Source organism: Pan paniscus, chromosome 6 (genome assembly GCF_029289425.2).
Source record: "Pan paniscus chromosome 6, NHGRI_mPanPan1-v2.0_pri, whole genome shotgun sequence".
NCBI lineage: Eukaryota > Metazoa > Chordata > Mammalia > Primates > Hominidae > Pan > Pan paniscus.
In genome coordinates this window covers 8,843,682-8,859,784 of record NC_073255.2, presented here as the reverse complement: position 1 = coordinate 8,859,784, position 16,103 = coordinate 8,843,682, and the positions used below count along the sequence as shown (strand labels likewise).

General features: G+C 42.1%; 1 protein-coding gene across 4 annotated transcripts in view; it reads right to left on the bottom strand.

Annotated features, from left to right (window-relative positions):
- SDK1 (sidekick cell adhesion molecule 1) overlaps positions 1–16,103 on the bottom strand; it is a 963,741-nt gene that overhangs the window by 358,541 nt on the left and 589,097 nt on the right. The gene's annotated exons all lie outside the window — the stretch shown is intronic.

The window sequence follows — 16,103 nt, the reverse complement described above, 5'->3', positions numbered from 1 at the left end:
GTCTCTCTTTGAAACGCTCAGCTTCTCTCTCTGCTTGGCTCTGTGCACTACAGAGACAACAGAGGCACCAAGCGCTGCACATTCCAGGGGAAAATAATGCTCCTGTCTGCTGACGCAGCACCACGCAGGGGGCCATTCGCACACGGGACGTTTTTTTATTTTTTTCCCCCTGCAAAGAAACACAATGATTCCACATCAGCCTCTCCAAAAAGTGAACAGTCCTTTCAGATGGCCTTTCCATCCATGAGCGCTTTTATTATCTTTATACATTTTAAATGAACCTTGCCCTTGGCCTCTACTTTTTCTAACATGAAATATTCACTTCCCCGGGGTGTAGATGCATAATAATCCCTCCTGCTCATTATAGGTTTTCAAAGCTGCATTTCCATCCTGTTGTATTTAACTTCTTTTATTCAAAAAAAAAGGCTGATTTATATATGAAGAGGTGCCTCGCTTTAGGCAAGCACGCTATGCAAAAAGATAAAGCCATCGACCATGAGAATTAAGAGACGGACGGTTCTTTAATCCCTGAGCTTCTCTGTAGTAAATTAAAAAATATTCCGACTTTAAAGCCGTGTATTTGTGTATCCTTAGACATAATACAGCCTCATACTGGAGAGCGCATACAGGCCAGCTCCATGGACACACATGTGATGAGTGCTCAACACTGTAGTGGGTGTGGTGGGGTCACGAACACCGCCACTGTCCCCTTTTCCCGAGCTTACTGTCTTTGGGAGAGGTAGGGATCAGCAGAAGCATGAAAGGTAGACAGTGTTGCTGTGTGGCCATATGAACCTGAGCAGAGGCCACAACTGGAGGATGGAGGAGGTCCCTCAGGATGGGCAGAGGCTACTCCACCCACCCCTGCTCCGCAGCTGCTCCACAGGAGCCAACAGCAGTGCCTGCACAGTAGATGGGGTGTCTGCCCCGCAGCCCAGGCAGGATTTAAGTCTGGAGTTATTGGCGGCCATCTGGTCACCACCCGAGAGAGCCTGCTGGAGAGCAGAGCTGAACTAGAGGACAGCAGAACTCCGTAATGGAAAACAGGTGTCTGATGGAGTAGAGGATGAGGGTCTCGCTGCATCTGAAGATGGTCTGCCTTGGACCCTTCTCTGACTTATGCCAAGATACTTCCTATTTATTTCTAAAGCCAACTCCAGGAATAAATAACTTTTAGGACAACTGAGAGAAAAGGGGGCCAAAAGGCACAGCCAGAGGGGCTGTCTTCCTCATCTCCTCCCACCCTGGCTCACTTGAGCAGCGAGCAGCCATCCAGGGCAGGCTCACCTTCATCTCCTGGTAGCCCACCCCAACTCCAGTGTCACCTACACTGGTAGAAGAAACATCCTACGGAAGTAGGAGAGTCCAACCCATACCTTTCTAATGTGGATCACTGTCTCTGTATTCTAAGGTACCAAAAAAAAAAAAAATTAATTCTTTCCTCCTAAGTCCCCCAAAGAATGCTTCCTTTTCCTGACTCCCGCTCTAGACATCCGGGAGACACAGGGAAAATAAATTTATCATGTATTCTCTTACAAAAGAAGATGATTTCCCCTTTGACATGAAAAATATATTAAAGGGGATTTGGAGGAAAAGACAATTATCAGGATAGGCTTAGGTGTGAGAAGAGTTTGAGATGAGTACTTGCGGAATATTTAAAGGAAGGAAGGAAGAGATGAATGGTGGCTGTACCAGATGGGCTAAGCATCAGAATATCACCCTTTTTAGGGGAAGCTGCCTATGAATCTCTATGCAGTTTCCAAATGACCCAGCAATCCTGGATGCAGCTGAGTGGACCGCTGAGTGGACTGCGGGTGAGCATCTGGCCAGCCGTGTATGAAGGGATGTGTCGACGCTGTCGGGACACGAGGTTCGTGGTGGGGAATGAGACCAAGCTGATTGTCTCCTGGATCTGGCGTCATTCCCAAGAATCCTGCCCTCCCTGCTTCCACGTACATTTGTGCAATGAATTTTCCATCCCATGACAGAACTTCAATGAGTGTTCACTGTTTGCAGCCCAACGCGCAAAGTGAGCGGGACACAAGGCGCTCATCCGGGTTATGCGCACGGCCCATTCTGTGCTTTCCTATACCGCAGCCCTCAGCACGTTACTCCAGGGTTAATTTTCTCTGTGTGTATCACAGAAGCCAGCACATTACGGGCACTCAATAAATGTTTGTTAAATAATGAAAGCTAAGCCGCAGAGAAGGGATGAGAAGGCTCAGGAAACAATGTATCAAAGCAGGAATGAGTATTGGTTCAGTATCACCCCCAAGCCCCAAGCCAACAACAACAACAACAACAAGCCCTCTTGAAACAATGTTTTTAAAAGTAAACAATACACACACAAGCCCTTGCTCAATCAAAGTATTTTAGTTACACTGAAACTCACACTGGGTAGACATGGTGTACACAGCTGAGCAATAAGAAACAAGAACTGGGCAGTTCTAGGACTAAGCAGTTTGCTCTTAATTTTGAATATCATATATGTTAACCTAAACAGATGAGGGATGATGTAAGACCCTCACCACCTCTGCTGTTGCGGTGCTACACCTTTGTGATTTATTTCATTTTGGTAAGAGTCTGTTTTAAAAACACAAAGTTGCTATAAGATTCAGTAATCGCACTCTTAGGGATATATCCCAGGGAACTGAACATAGAGACTCGAACAGATACTTGTACACGAATGTTCACTGCAGCATTATTCACAAGAGCCAATAGGCAGAAACAACCTATATGTACATGAACGGGCAAGTGGATACATAGAGTGTGGTATGTCAGATAATGAAATAGTGTTCAGCCACAAAAAGCAATGAGTTTTTGACACATGCTACAATGTAGACAATCCTTACAAACATTACGGTAAGTAAAATAAGCCAGACACAAAAGGACGAATATGTGAAATATTTCGAATATGCAAATTCACAGAGACACTAGGCACAAAAGCAGCTACCAGTGGCGAAAGGGGAGGTGGGAATAGAGGAGTTAATAGGTACAGAGCTTCTGTTTGGGTGATAAAACATTTTTGAAATAGATATGCAGGATGTTTACACAACAATGTGCATGTAATTAATGCTACTAAGTTGCATGGCTAAAATGGCAAGTTTTAAGTTTTACAGATAGAGACAAATCTTCATAATAAAAAAAGAGAGAATATATTTAAATATATCTGATTTTAGCAACATATCAGAATACACTGGCTCAGACCCTATTCCTGCTACAAGGATGTAAGATTCTAGGTGAAATATAAGAAGGAAATTTTAAATGAAAAGGTAAGCTTGATGGAGAAAAGAAGACAGCATGTGCTAGAAAGGAGATCAAAAAAGACACAGAGGCCGGGTACGGTGGCTCATGCCTGCCATCCCAGCACTTTGGGAGGCCGAGGTGGGCAGATTGCCTGAGCTCAGGAGTTTGCGACCAGCCTAGGCAACATGGTGAAACCCCGTCTCTACTAAAAAATACAAAAACTTAGCTGGACATGGTGGCGTGCACCTGTAGTCCCAGCTACTCAGGAGGCTGAGGCAGGATAATTGCTTGAACCTGGGAGGCAGAGGTTGCAGTGAGCCGAGATCATGCCACTGCACTCCAGCCTGGGCGACAGAACAAGACTCTGTCTCAAAAAAAAAAAAAAAAAAAAGACACTGAAATGCTACCTGTGTCTTGGAGGGCTCCTTAATCTGAAAAATTAATTTAAACCAGCTCTAAACCATTGAAACCAGCAGGACAACAGCACAAGCAGAGGTGAAACCATTTGATGGTAAGGCACAGTTCAGGGAGCATGAGCGTTCCATGAATATAACAATTAATGAAGATGAGCTCCTGCACTCGCGCGCTCTCTGTCTGTCTCTCTCTCTCTCTCTCTCTCACACACACACACACACGCATACAGCCACCATTGTAAAGTTTAGTATGTTCTGAAACAGAATTTCCACCCCTGAACTTACTACAATAATTTGGGAGACACTACAAAATAAGTTAAAAATGATTAAACATAAAATAATTAAAGTTCTAACAAAATAATAGAACACGATGAGAAGGTGGATTTGAAGAGTAGCAAATGGAAACACAAATGAAAAATATAGTCATTGGAATTAAAAACTCAAAGGTGAGGACAAACATCAGGTAAGACAAAGCTAAAGAGAAAATAACTGAATGAAAAAGAGATTGAGGAAATTTTCCAGAATGTAGCAAAGAGAGACAGAAACGATGAATGGGAAGAGAAAATAAGGCAAAATGAGAAGATGCAAATATGCTTAAATCGGAGTTCTAGAAGGAGACCAAAACAAGTGAAAAAAAGAAATATTCAGAAAAAATAAGGCTAAGAATTTTGAAACTGAGGCCAGGTACAGTGGCTCATACCTGCAATCTCAGCACTTTGGGAGGCTGAGGTGAGAGGATCGCTTGAGGCCAAGAGTTCAAGACCAGCCTGGGCAACATAGCAAGACACTTATCTCCACATTTTTTTTTTAATTAGCCAGGGATAGTGGCATGTGTTTGTGGTCCTTGCTACTCAGGAGGCTGAGTCTAGAAGATTGCTTGAACCCAGGAGTTCGGGGTTACAGTGAGTGATTGTGCCACTGCACTCCAGCCTGGACAACAGAGCAAGAACGTTCCTCTAAAAAAAAAAACTTTGGAATTGATAAAGGACATGATTCTAAAGAAACGAGAAACATAATGATTCTTAAACAGGAGAAAATAACTACCTAGTGAAACTGTAGACAGCAAAGATAAGGAAAAAACAACCCTAAAAACCATAGGGAAAGATTATCCACAATAGAATAATTATACTGAAAGCAGATTTCTTGCCAGAAAAATAAAAAGCCTAAAATAAAATGTAACAAAAGTGTCAAAGGATTGAAAGAAAGTGAAATATCAACCTAGAGTTTTATATACATCCAGACTATCATTCAAGAATGAGAGTAACATTACCTCCAGTGATACAAAAATAATGCACAAATATTCATTGCAGCATTACTTATAATAGAAAAATATTGAAAGTCGTTTAAATGTCCATATAGGAGACTGACAGAATAAACCGTGGTATAACAAACACGTAGTAGCTATTTAAAAAATAAAAAAAATGGTGAAGTTATCTATGAACTGATGTGGGTTGATTTCCAGGATATGAATTGGAAAAAAAAAAAGGTGCTGATTATACTTTAAAAATGATTGTATTTTTATTGAGATATAATTCATATATCATAGAAGTTACGACTGTAAAATACACAGTTAAGTAGGTTTTATTATTATTATTATTATTATTTTTTTTTTTTTTTTTTGAGACGGAGTCTCGCTCTGTCACCCAGGCTGGAGTGCAGTGGCGTGATCTCCACTCACCGAAAGCTCCACCTCCCGGGTTCACACCATTCTCCTGCCTCAGTCTCCCGAGTAGCTGGGACTACAGGCGCCCACCGCCACGCCCGGCTAATCTTTTGTATTTTCAGTAGAGACGGGGTTCTGTTGTGTTCTCCAGGATGGTCTCGATCTCCTGACCTTGTGATCCCCCCTCCTCGGCCTCCCAAAGTGCTGGGATTACAGGCGTGAGCCACCGCGCCCGGCCTATTATTAATTTTTTTTAGATACATGGTTTCACTCTGCCTCTCAGGCTGGAGTGAAGTGGTGTTATCGTAGCTCACTGCAGCCTTGATCTTCCGGGCTGAAGCCATCCTCCACCTCAGCCTTCTGAGTAGCTGTGACTACAAGTGTGCACCACCATGTCTGCTAATTTTTATACATTTCTCGTAGAGATAGGGTCTTGCTATGCTGCTCAGGCTGCTCTTGAACTCCTGGACTCAAGCGATCCTCCCACCTCAGCCTCCCAAAGTGCATTACAGGTGTGAGTCACTGCACCAGGCTAGTTTCATTACATAATATTTATATTATATTATATTCACCAGGTTGTGTAGCACTTCCTAGTTCCAGAGTATTTTTTCCACTCCAAAAGGAAATCCTATACTCTTCAGCACTCACTTTCCATTGCCCCTCTCCCCACAGCCCCTGGGAACTACTACTCTACTTTCTGTCTCTATAGATTTGTGTATTTTGCACATTTCATATAAACTGATTCATGAAGTATGTGGTTCTTTGTGTCTAGCTTCTTTCACTCAGCATAATGTTTTCAAGGTTCATCTATCTTGTACCACATCTCAGTCTGTTTTGTGTTACTTTAACAGAATACCTGAGACTGGGTGGTTTATAAAGAAAAGAGGTGTAGTTGGCTCACAATTCTGATGGCTGGAAAGTTCAAGATTGGACGTCTGCATGTGGTGAGGGCCTCAGGCTGCTTCCACTCATGGCGGAAGGGGAAGGGGTGTCTCATGTGCGAAGATTACATGGCCAGAGAGAAAGCAATAGAGAGTCTAGGAGGTGCAAGGCTCTTTTTTAACAACCAGCTCTCTCAGGAACCAATAGGGCAAGAACTCACTCTCAAGGGAGAGTACTAAGCTACTCCTGAGGGACCCACTTCCGTGACCCAAACACCTTCCATGAGGCCCCACCTCCAACACGGGAGATCAAATTTCAACGTGAGGCTTGGAAGGGACAAACATCCAAACCATCACATACCACATAGCAGTATTTCATGACTGCTAAAAAACATGTGTGTACCATTTTTTGAGTGAACATATGCTTTCAGTTCTCTTGCATACATACCTAGGAGTGGAATTGCTAGGTCATATAGTAACTCTGTATTTAACTTTTTGAGGAAATGCCAAACTCTTTTCCACAGCAGCTGTACCCTTTTACAATCCTATAAACAATGTATAAGAGTTAAAATGTATCTACTTCTTGCCAACACTTCCAATTTTCCATTAAGAAAAAAACTGTCGGCCAGGCGCGGTGGCTCGTGCCTGTAATCCAAGCACTTTGGGAGGCCGAGGTGGGCGGATCACAAGGTCAGCAGATGATCGAGACCATCCTGGCTAACACGGTGAAACCTCGTCTCTACTAAAAACACAAAAAATTAGCCGGCCATGGTGGCGGGCACCTGTAGTCCCAGCTACTCGGGAGGCTGAGGCAGGAGAATGGAGTGAACCCGGGAGGTGGAGCTTGCAGTGAGCCGAGATTACACCACTGCACTCTAGCCTGAGCGACGGAGTCTCGTCCGTCTCAAAAAACAAAACAAAACAAAACAAAAAACAAAACCACAAACAAACAAACTAAAAAACCTGTCATCCTAGTGAGAGTAAAGAGGTACCCCATTGTGGTATTGATTTGCATTTCCCTGATGGCTAATTATGTTAAGCATTTTCTCATGTGTTTATTGCCCGTTTTTTTATCTTCTTTGGAAAACTGCCTATTAAAATCCTTTGTCCATTTTAAAATTAGGCCATTTGTCTTTTTATTTTTGAGTGGTAAAAATTCTTTATGTGTTATGGACAATGACCTTTATCAGATATATGGTTTGCAATTTTTTTCTGTCATTCTGTGCTATATTCTTATTTCAGCAAAACAAACAAAAACAAGCAAACAATAAAACATAGAAAGGATATACCAGGAACTTTGAAAACAGCTCTTTATGAAGCATTGTTGAGAATGGAGTACAAGGTATGGACAGGGAAGGCGATGAGGCTTCTCTGACCACATCTTTTCATGTAATTTAGACTTTTGAACTATACTAACAGTTTATATATCCACAAGTATATTATTCAATTAAGACACAGGAAAGTTTTCCTACAAAGAAACCAGTAAACCTAACTATACATCAAATAGGTAATATAACAAATGGAAGAGGAAAAAAAAACTAAGGCAAGACAGTTTAGAACTCAATATCTGACTGTAACCCTTAATGAGACATCTTCCAGGCACAAGAAGAACCAGAAGGAAATATTAAATCTCTCTTACTGAATTTGTAGTGAGCAGTAGTATCGGTATAGCAATTCCAAAAACAATTTTGTGTGAATTGTAGGATTGAATAAGTGAGTAAATACATTAATGTGATGGGGAATCAGGGTTCTTACTGTGGGAGAAGGGAGACACAAACATGGAATGGGAGGAGAGAAAGAACCCTGTGATGGTGAACTGGAATTAGAGATGCCAGCGTAAACTCATGAATTAAAATACACACACACACACATGCACACACGCACATTTCTAGCCACTGAAGAGTCTGGGAGTAAGAATACCAAGGAAGTAATAAGCACACTTAGCAGCCAGATCTTGGTTCGTAAATATCATATTGCACTCAAAGGCACCAAAGCTTCTTGGAGCAATGGCTGATTCCAGGGCTGGGGCAGGAAAAATATAGGTGAGCCTGGAGCAGCTTGTTGTGCTAGAAAGTGAGAAATACTCAAAGACAGAGGAGAACATCCGGAAAAGATAGAGGAGATACTCTGAAACCATGCCCAGCAGCCAAATCTGAAACAATGTTAACACCTAAATGAGTAACGGGATATTATAACATATTCAATTAACACAAAGAACAAGAGTCTCTTCCTAAAAAAAGGAATGGAAATATGAAGAAGGAAAAGGAGTTCCTTACAGAAGAAGACTAACCTAATAAACACAGAAAGGATGGTAGAAGTTAGGACACAAACATCGTGGTAATAGTTGACTGAGGCAAGAGTCACCCATGAGTGAGTAAAGAGTGTTAAGAAACAGAACAGTCCCATAGTTTCAAGGTATTACCACACAGATTATTGATAACTCACAAAGGAAAAATGCACCTTTCCCTTTGGACAAACCTGTTGGTCCCCATTTAGCTTAATAATCACACTCAAAATAATCAATAATGGGACAAGTTGACATCAGGTGGCCTCTGATGTGGTGCACTGAGAAGGACATGCGGTCATTACGATAGTTAACTTGGCTCACACCTGTAATCCCAACACTTTGGGAGGCCAAGGCAGGCAGATTACAAAGTCAAGAGATCGAGACCATCCTGGCTAGCACGGTGAAACCCCGTCTCTATTAAAAAAACAAAAAATTAACCGGGCGTGGTGGCACATGCCTGTAGTCCCAGCTACTCGGGAGGCTGAGGCAGGAGAATCGCTTGAACCCGGGAGGCGGAGGCAGTGAGCTGAGATCGTGCCACCACACTCCAGCTTGGTGACAGAGCAAGACTCTGTCGGGAAAAGAAAAAAAAAAAAAAAGACAGTTAACTTGAATCTAACAAAGAATACACAGTCAGCCAAATTCAAGACTGAAGGACATTCTGCCAAACAACAGGTCTGGAGTTTTCAAAGATGTCAATGTTGAGAAAAAATGAAAGGTCAGGGAATGATTAGATTATGGGTAAGGAGATGTTTTTACTAAAGACAGTAAATAATCCTTAATTGGATGCTAGAATTGAAAAAGAAAAGCCATAAAGGTCTTTTTTTTGCTACAATTAGGCACATTTGAATTTGAATGATATATTAGATAACAGAACTACACATAAATCAATGCGAAATTTTCAAGAGCAATGATTTTATGGTGGTTATGTTGAAGATCGCTGGAGTATTAGGGAGGACTGTCTGCAACAAATCTGCAAATGTGTCAGTCTAAAACGAGTGTGTGACAGAGCATGCAAAGAGGGAAAGAGGGGAGGGAAATGGAGAGGGGGAGAGAGGGGACTCGAAGCGGCCAAATGCTCATGGTGGGTGAATCTAGGTGAAGGGTGTCAGGTACTCAGTTAATTCACCTTACATTTCTGCAGGTTGAAATCTTCCAAAATAAAGGTGGGAGAAAAAGAGAGGGAAGGTAAATAAAGCTATTTCCAGCCTTCCAATGGGAAATGATTTCTGAAGGAGAAATTCTATAAGGATATGAAGCCAAGAAGGATGGGCAGGACGAGAGAAGCAGTGATGAGTTAAACACACTGGAAAGGCTAAATCAGCACCAACCAGGAAAAAATGACGTTGTGTTGTTATTATAACCAACCTGGGGATGAAAAACCAGATAAAACCTAAACAGCAGACCACAAAACATGAATGATGCAAGAGAAATTGAAGCCTGTTCAGGCAGAACATGTTGGTAAATTTTAGACTCTGTTCAATTACGCGTGTTAAATATTTGAGGGGAACCACTTTAAAGGTGAAAATATTTATGTAAATTTTAAAAATATACAAATGCTATTCCAGAGAATTATGGGGATGAAAATATGTAATAAAATATAAAGACACAGATTAGAAGGAGTAGCACCAACTTCAGGTTCATGGTTTCTTCAGCAAAGAGGAAACTGGGAGGAGGGTTAGGTTTTTTTGTAAAACTGCTTTCTCTTTAAAATGTTCGTATTTGTTAAATGTTAGTGTCATACACTGGTATCCGATTACAGCTTTCCACATGGCTGAAATATTTCACAGTTAGAATTTTTAAAAATTCATTCAAATGCTTTAAAATGCATGCGGTCAAGGGAATGTGTGAGGTAAGAACTGTGATTTCCACACAATGCCTGCAGCAGAGCTGTGTGCCAGGTCCGGGAAGCAGGGACAAAGCACTTCTCAGTGTGCCTGGGGTGGCAGGGGCCTGGTAACGCCCCCTATAGAGGAGTGTCAGCCTGCAGGGATGCGTGGAGATATCTGAGGGTGGGCAAGGACATCTGGGGAGAGAGATGCAGCACGGCCCACATGCTGACGGCCGACAGAGGAGGTGCTTCCACGGGGCTGCGTGGCAGGCGTGCCTGTGGAGCTGGTGCAGCGTGGACCTGGCTGAGCAGGCCTGGGAGGGAGGAGGAACCTGTCCACTGCTCAGGAGGTCAAGGCAGTGTGCCACCTAAGGAGGGCCCACTCTGCACCCGGGGACAGCTGAGGGCTTTCTGAGCCTTTTCTCATTAGTCTTCCCAACAATGCTGTAGGGCAGCCACACTGCTCCCCCTTCCTAGACAAGGAAGCTGATGCCGAGAGAAAATGAGTGATTATCCCGTAAGTTGCATCTCACGTGGTAGACATAGGATTTAAATGGGCCTTTTGGCTACAAAGTTCTGCTCTCAAACAGACTTTAGCCTGTAGATGATGGGGAGATATGAAAGAACTCCAAGCCAAGGAGGGGCAAGGACAGATGTGTCATGGAAAAAGTGGAAGTGTTAAAGCGCAGTATTTCTGTAGGGAGACTGAGGGTGATACATACTCAAATATTAAGAAGAGCATGGAGGTTCCTCAACAGCAGATCAGGGAGGGTGAACAACTTTGCTTTCCAAAGACAATTCTCACACATTGTTTCACTTAAAGTCACCAGTAAGACTGACAGGATCACAGGAAATATGATATTTTAGTAAATTTCTCATGACTTAAATGGAAACCAAAAGGAGGCCTAAAATTGAGCTGATACGATAATAAAATGAGGTAGACATGGACTGTTTTACCTTACTATAGAATTGGGAAACCATTAACTTAGAATTTATGATAATTTGTTTACAAATTAGGCTAAAAATACATTTATTTAAAGGTAAAATATTTCCTTAAACTGATTAACAACATAAGATGTTACAGATGAATTTAGCCTAGTAAAGAATGAACTTCTTGGCACTTAAAAATGAAACAATCACCATCTATTTATTAAAACATGTTCCCAACGAGCTCTAATTACTAAGACTTAGTTTGGCAATCAAGGATGACACAAGGGCCGTGACATAATAAAACCAAAATTCTATTAATAAGTTAGTAATTCAAACTTTTTGTTAATTCGGATGACTCATTTTCATTAGTGAGAATTCCTGAGATGTTGCTCTTTTGTTGCAATTATTTCCTTAAGGACAACAGGATGTAAAATACAAAAGACAAATGATACAATTGGAAAAATATTTGCAATGTACCGTGTCTAAAACCAATCAGAAAAGGGCAAAGTGCATGAAAAGTGAGTAATTTTCATTGTTCCATTTTAATGATGACTTGTATTTATCATTTTCTGTATATCACTGTGAAGTTTAAAAAAGCTAGTTAGAATCTTTGGGAAAAGAGGTCTGAATGGCATCATGATGTGACATTGTACCGGACAGCAGGCTTGTCCCATGTCTGCGCTTTTTGCTCTAGTGGTTCTGTAACCTAGAAAATCTTTGCACCTGTTGGAAACCCCAACTGTGCCCGACTCTCAGGTTTCAGGTCAACTGTCGGCCCTACAATGAAGACTTTCCAGATTCTCCCTAACCAAAAATAACCTCTGTCACTGAGTAATTAAAGCACCGTATCTGCACTTCTGTTCTTCTATTCAGGCCACTTCAACTCAGGTTACATTCATGGATGTTCACATCTTCTCTCTGCCCCTGGAATATGAGTTGCTTCATGCTAATACCGTAGCACCTCAATCATGTTGATTGGGGTGTGTGTGCACATGGCGGCTTCCTGGGTCAGTGTACTGTGCACACATGGAAGGAAAGGAGGGCAAGAAATGGAATAAGAGCAGAAAAGGAAAGGAGAAGAAAAGAGTGAGAGAAAAGAGTGAGAGAAAAGAAAGAGCAAAGAGAAGAGTAAAAGAAGGGAGAAAAGGTGAGAAAAGGAAAATTTAAGGAAAGAAAAAAGGAAAGGAATATGGCAAGAAAGGGGATTTGATCAAAGTTCCCAAATTAACTATAACCATTTATTTCATCTTCTTCCCATTATAACACACATACACACACACACACACGCACACACACACAGCTGTAAAAACAAGTTGAACTACATGGTGAGATGACTATCATTGCATTTAAATAATTTTAACAAAGTTGTTGAACATTAAGAAGAACGTGGCAAATGGGAGCACTGTTCATAACAGCCACAAGGGGGAGCAGCCCAAGTGTTCGTCACATGAAAGGAAAGACATAATATGGTCTATACATATAAGGTCATATTATTTTACCTTAAAAAAGAAGGAAATTCCAACACATACTACAATATGGATAGCCTCAAAGACATTATGCTGAGATAAGTCACACACAAAAGGGCAGACACTGTGTGTCTCCACTTACATGAGGCCTCTAGAGTAGTAGAATTCAAGGAGACAGGAAGTACAATGGTGGGTGCCAGGGGCTGGGGAAGGGGAGAATGAGAATCATTGTTTGATGGGGAAAGAGCTTCCAGTTGAGCAAGCTGGAAATGTTCTGGAAATGCATGATGGTGATGAGTGTGCAGAAATGTTAATGTGCATAATACTTCTTACTGAACGGGAGACTTAAAATGGAGAAGATGCTAAATTTTATGTTACGTATTGATATGGTTTGGCTCTGGTCCCCTCCCAAATGTCATCTCAAATTGTAATCCCCATGTGTTGTGGCAGTGGCCTAGTGGGAGGTGATTGAATTAAGGGGTGAATTTCCCTCTTGCTGCTTTCATGATAGAATTCTCACGAAATCTGGTTGTTTGGTAAGTGTGCAGTTCTTCCCCTCTGCTCTCTCTCTCCTGCTGCCATGTAAGACATACCTTCTTCCCCTTCGCCCTTCTGCCATGATTGTAACTTTCCTGAGGCCTCCCCAGCCATGCAGGACTGTGAGTCAATTCTACCTCTTCTCTTTATAAATTACCCAGTCTCAGGTAGTTATTTATAGCAGTGTGAAAACAAACTAATACATGTATATTTTGCTACAATTAAGTTTTTTTAAGTAGATGAAGAGGACTTTTGCTTTCAGCCATGATACAGTAACAGGAATCAGATTTATTCCCCCACCTTAAACAACTTGAAAACCAGACAAAATATGTGCAGCAGCGATTTTTGACACTGGACCACCGGCAGCACGGGACAGTGATTCCTGGGTGAAGGAAAACAAAAGAGTGTCCAGCTCACTGCCTTGAAAGAGTTCCCAATCCAGGCTGAGGGAAGCCAAACAGATCCCAGTGGGCTTGCTGAGTTAACAAGCCAGAGTTTAGAGTCTGGGGAGGCCCAGGAGGCTAAAGCTAGTGTAGAAAAATGCCACAGAAGAGGCAGCTGTGGCAGACGGAGCTTCAGGGTCTTTTGCTGAGTGCTGATCTGTGCATACAGGTAAGGAAACTACCAAGGCCAGGAAATAACAGGAGGAGGCAACATAATCCTGACAGCCCACACAAGGCCAGGAAGAGGGTGTGCTCCTACCAGCGCTCATGCATAGGGCACTGGGTGGAATTTAAACCATCAGGCCAGCACTTCAAGAAGTGTTAAGGACATGCCTTCAGGGAGAAGGAAGATGCCAAAACAAAAGCTGAATGTACACAGGGGATAAAGAACAGCAGAAATGGTCAATATGTGAGTAAATATATAAACATTTCGTTTTTCATTTTTTAAAATGTCTTTAAAACTTAGAAAATCAGTAAACAGAAGACTTGAACAGGACTATCAACCAGCTTGACCTAATTGATATTTACAGAACACTCCACCCAACAACAGCAAAACACAAATTCTTTTTAAGTGCACACAGAACATTTGCCAAGATATTCTGGGCCATAAAACAAATCTCAATAAATTTAAAAGGATTGAAATCACGCAGAGTATGTTTTCTGGCCACCGCAGAATTAAATCAGAAATCAGTAACAGAAAATTATCTGGAAAATCGCCAAAGAGTTAGAACTTAACAACACACTTATAAATAATCCATGGGTCAAAGGAGAAAATGCAAAGGGAATTAGAAGATATTTTGTCATGAAAGAAAATGAAGACCCAACATAAAAATGGGGAGATGAGCCTAAAGCAGTGCTTGGGGATACTGATGGCATCAAGCACTTACACTAGAAAAGAAGAAAGGTCTGACTTCAGGGATCTAAGTATCCACTTTACGCAACTTAAAAAGAAGAGGAAGAAGAAGAAGCCTCAGGACAGCGGAGTGGAAAGAGAAAGGGGGCATTGGTCCTTCCGTGAGTTGCTTCTTGTCCTCCTCATCACTGCTGCGTGGTCACGAGATGGCTACACTGTCTCCAGCTTTACATCCATGTTCCAGAAGAAGAAGGGATAGTGGTCAAATGTGGCTAGCCACATTTCCCCCTTTTTATCCTAAACAGAAAACATCCTTGGAAGCCCTACTTAGCAGACGTCCACTACATGTTGATTGGCTAGAGCTTTGATACATGGATGTCTGGCTGGAAGTGACTAGGGAATGGGCCCTGAGGCAGCCAGACTCTAATGTGTTTCTATAAAGATGAAAGCACCAATAAGCTATGAATAGTCATACAAAAGTAAGGGTTTAACATCCTCAGGCTCCAATAAATAAATATAAGAATGTATTACAGTGATGATGAGATGACTCTATGGGTACGAAGCCCCTTAGTTACTACTTATGATTTCTTTCTTGAACTGCAATGATATCCTCCATGCCTGGTGAATATTTTGTGCTATTCTTCTTACCCTATAATAGAAACTTTTACCATATTGAGTAAAAGCAACAATGTTTTTAGAGGAATGAATCAGTAAAATGTACATTAGAGACATGCTTGTAATCAAGAGTTAGGAAATGAGAGTCTTGGCAGGGCTCAGTGGCTCACACTTGTAATCCCAGCACTTCAGGAGGCCAAAGCAGGCGGATCACCTGAGGTCAGGAGTTGGCCGACATGGTGAAACCCCTTCTCTACTAAAAGACACAAAAAATTAGCCAGGCATGGTGGCGCGTGCCTGTAATACCAGCTACTCGGGAGGCTGAAGTACAAATCGCTTGAACTTGGGAGGCAGAGGTTGCAGTGAACCGAGATTGCACCACTGCACTCCAACCAGGGGGACAGAGTGAGACTCCGTCTCAAAAAAAAAAAAAAGAAAAAATTGTATTACTGTGCTTTAGTTTCAATACATACCTGGTGTATAGTGAAGCACATGTATCTTCTGTGGATCTGATGCCCTGATGTTGTAGCTCTCCAGGAAGATGCACTGGGGGAGACCCTGGAGCATCTCTGGGCTGCAAACTGAGGCTCAGGGTTCCTTTCAGTGGCCAGGCCCAGCTGGGGAGCTTCTTCCTGAACCTGGAAAGCCTAGAGGCTTTCTAAGAAGGAAAGCCCACTCCCCCACCACCCCCGGAGCCTGGCACCAAGGCCCTGCAGAGGCTGTCAGGAGCTTCCAGTACAGGCATGGATCTCACAGCTTCACTCAAACATTGTAGTCGCCAGACCTCCTGGCTCAGGTTGTTGCAGCCTCCAGTCGAGAAGGCAAAAGGGGAAGCTGTTAAATTTAGCAGGAGCCATGCACATTTTAAAACTGTTCTTAAGTTACAGGGAGAAGTAAATTAAATTTTGTGAAAGCTTTGACTTTTAATACCATCGGTA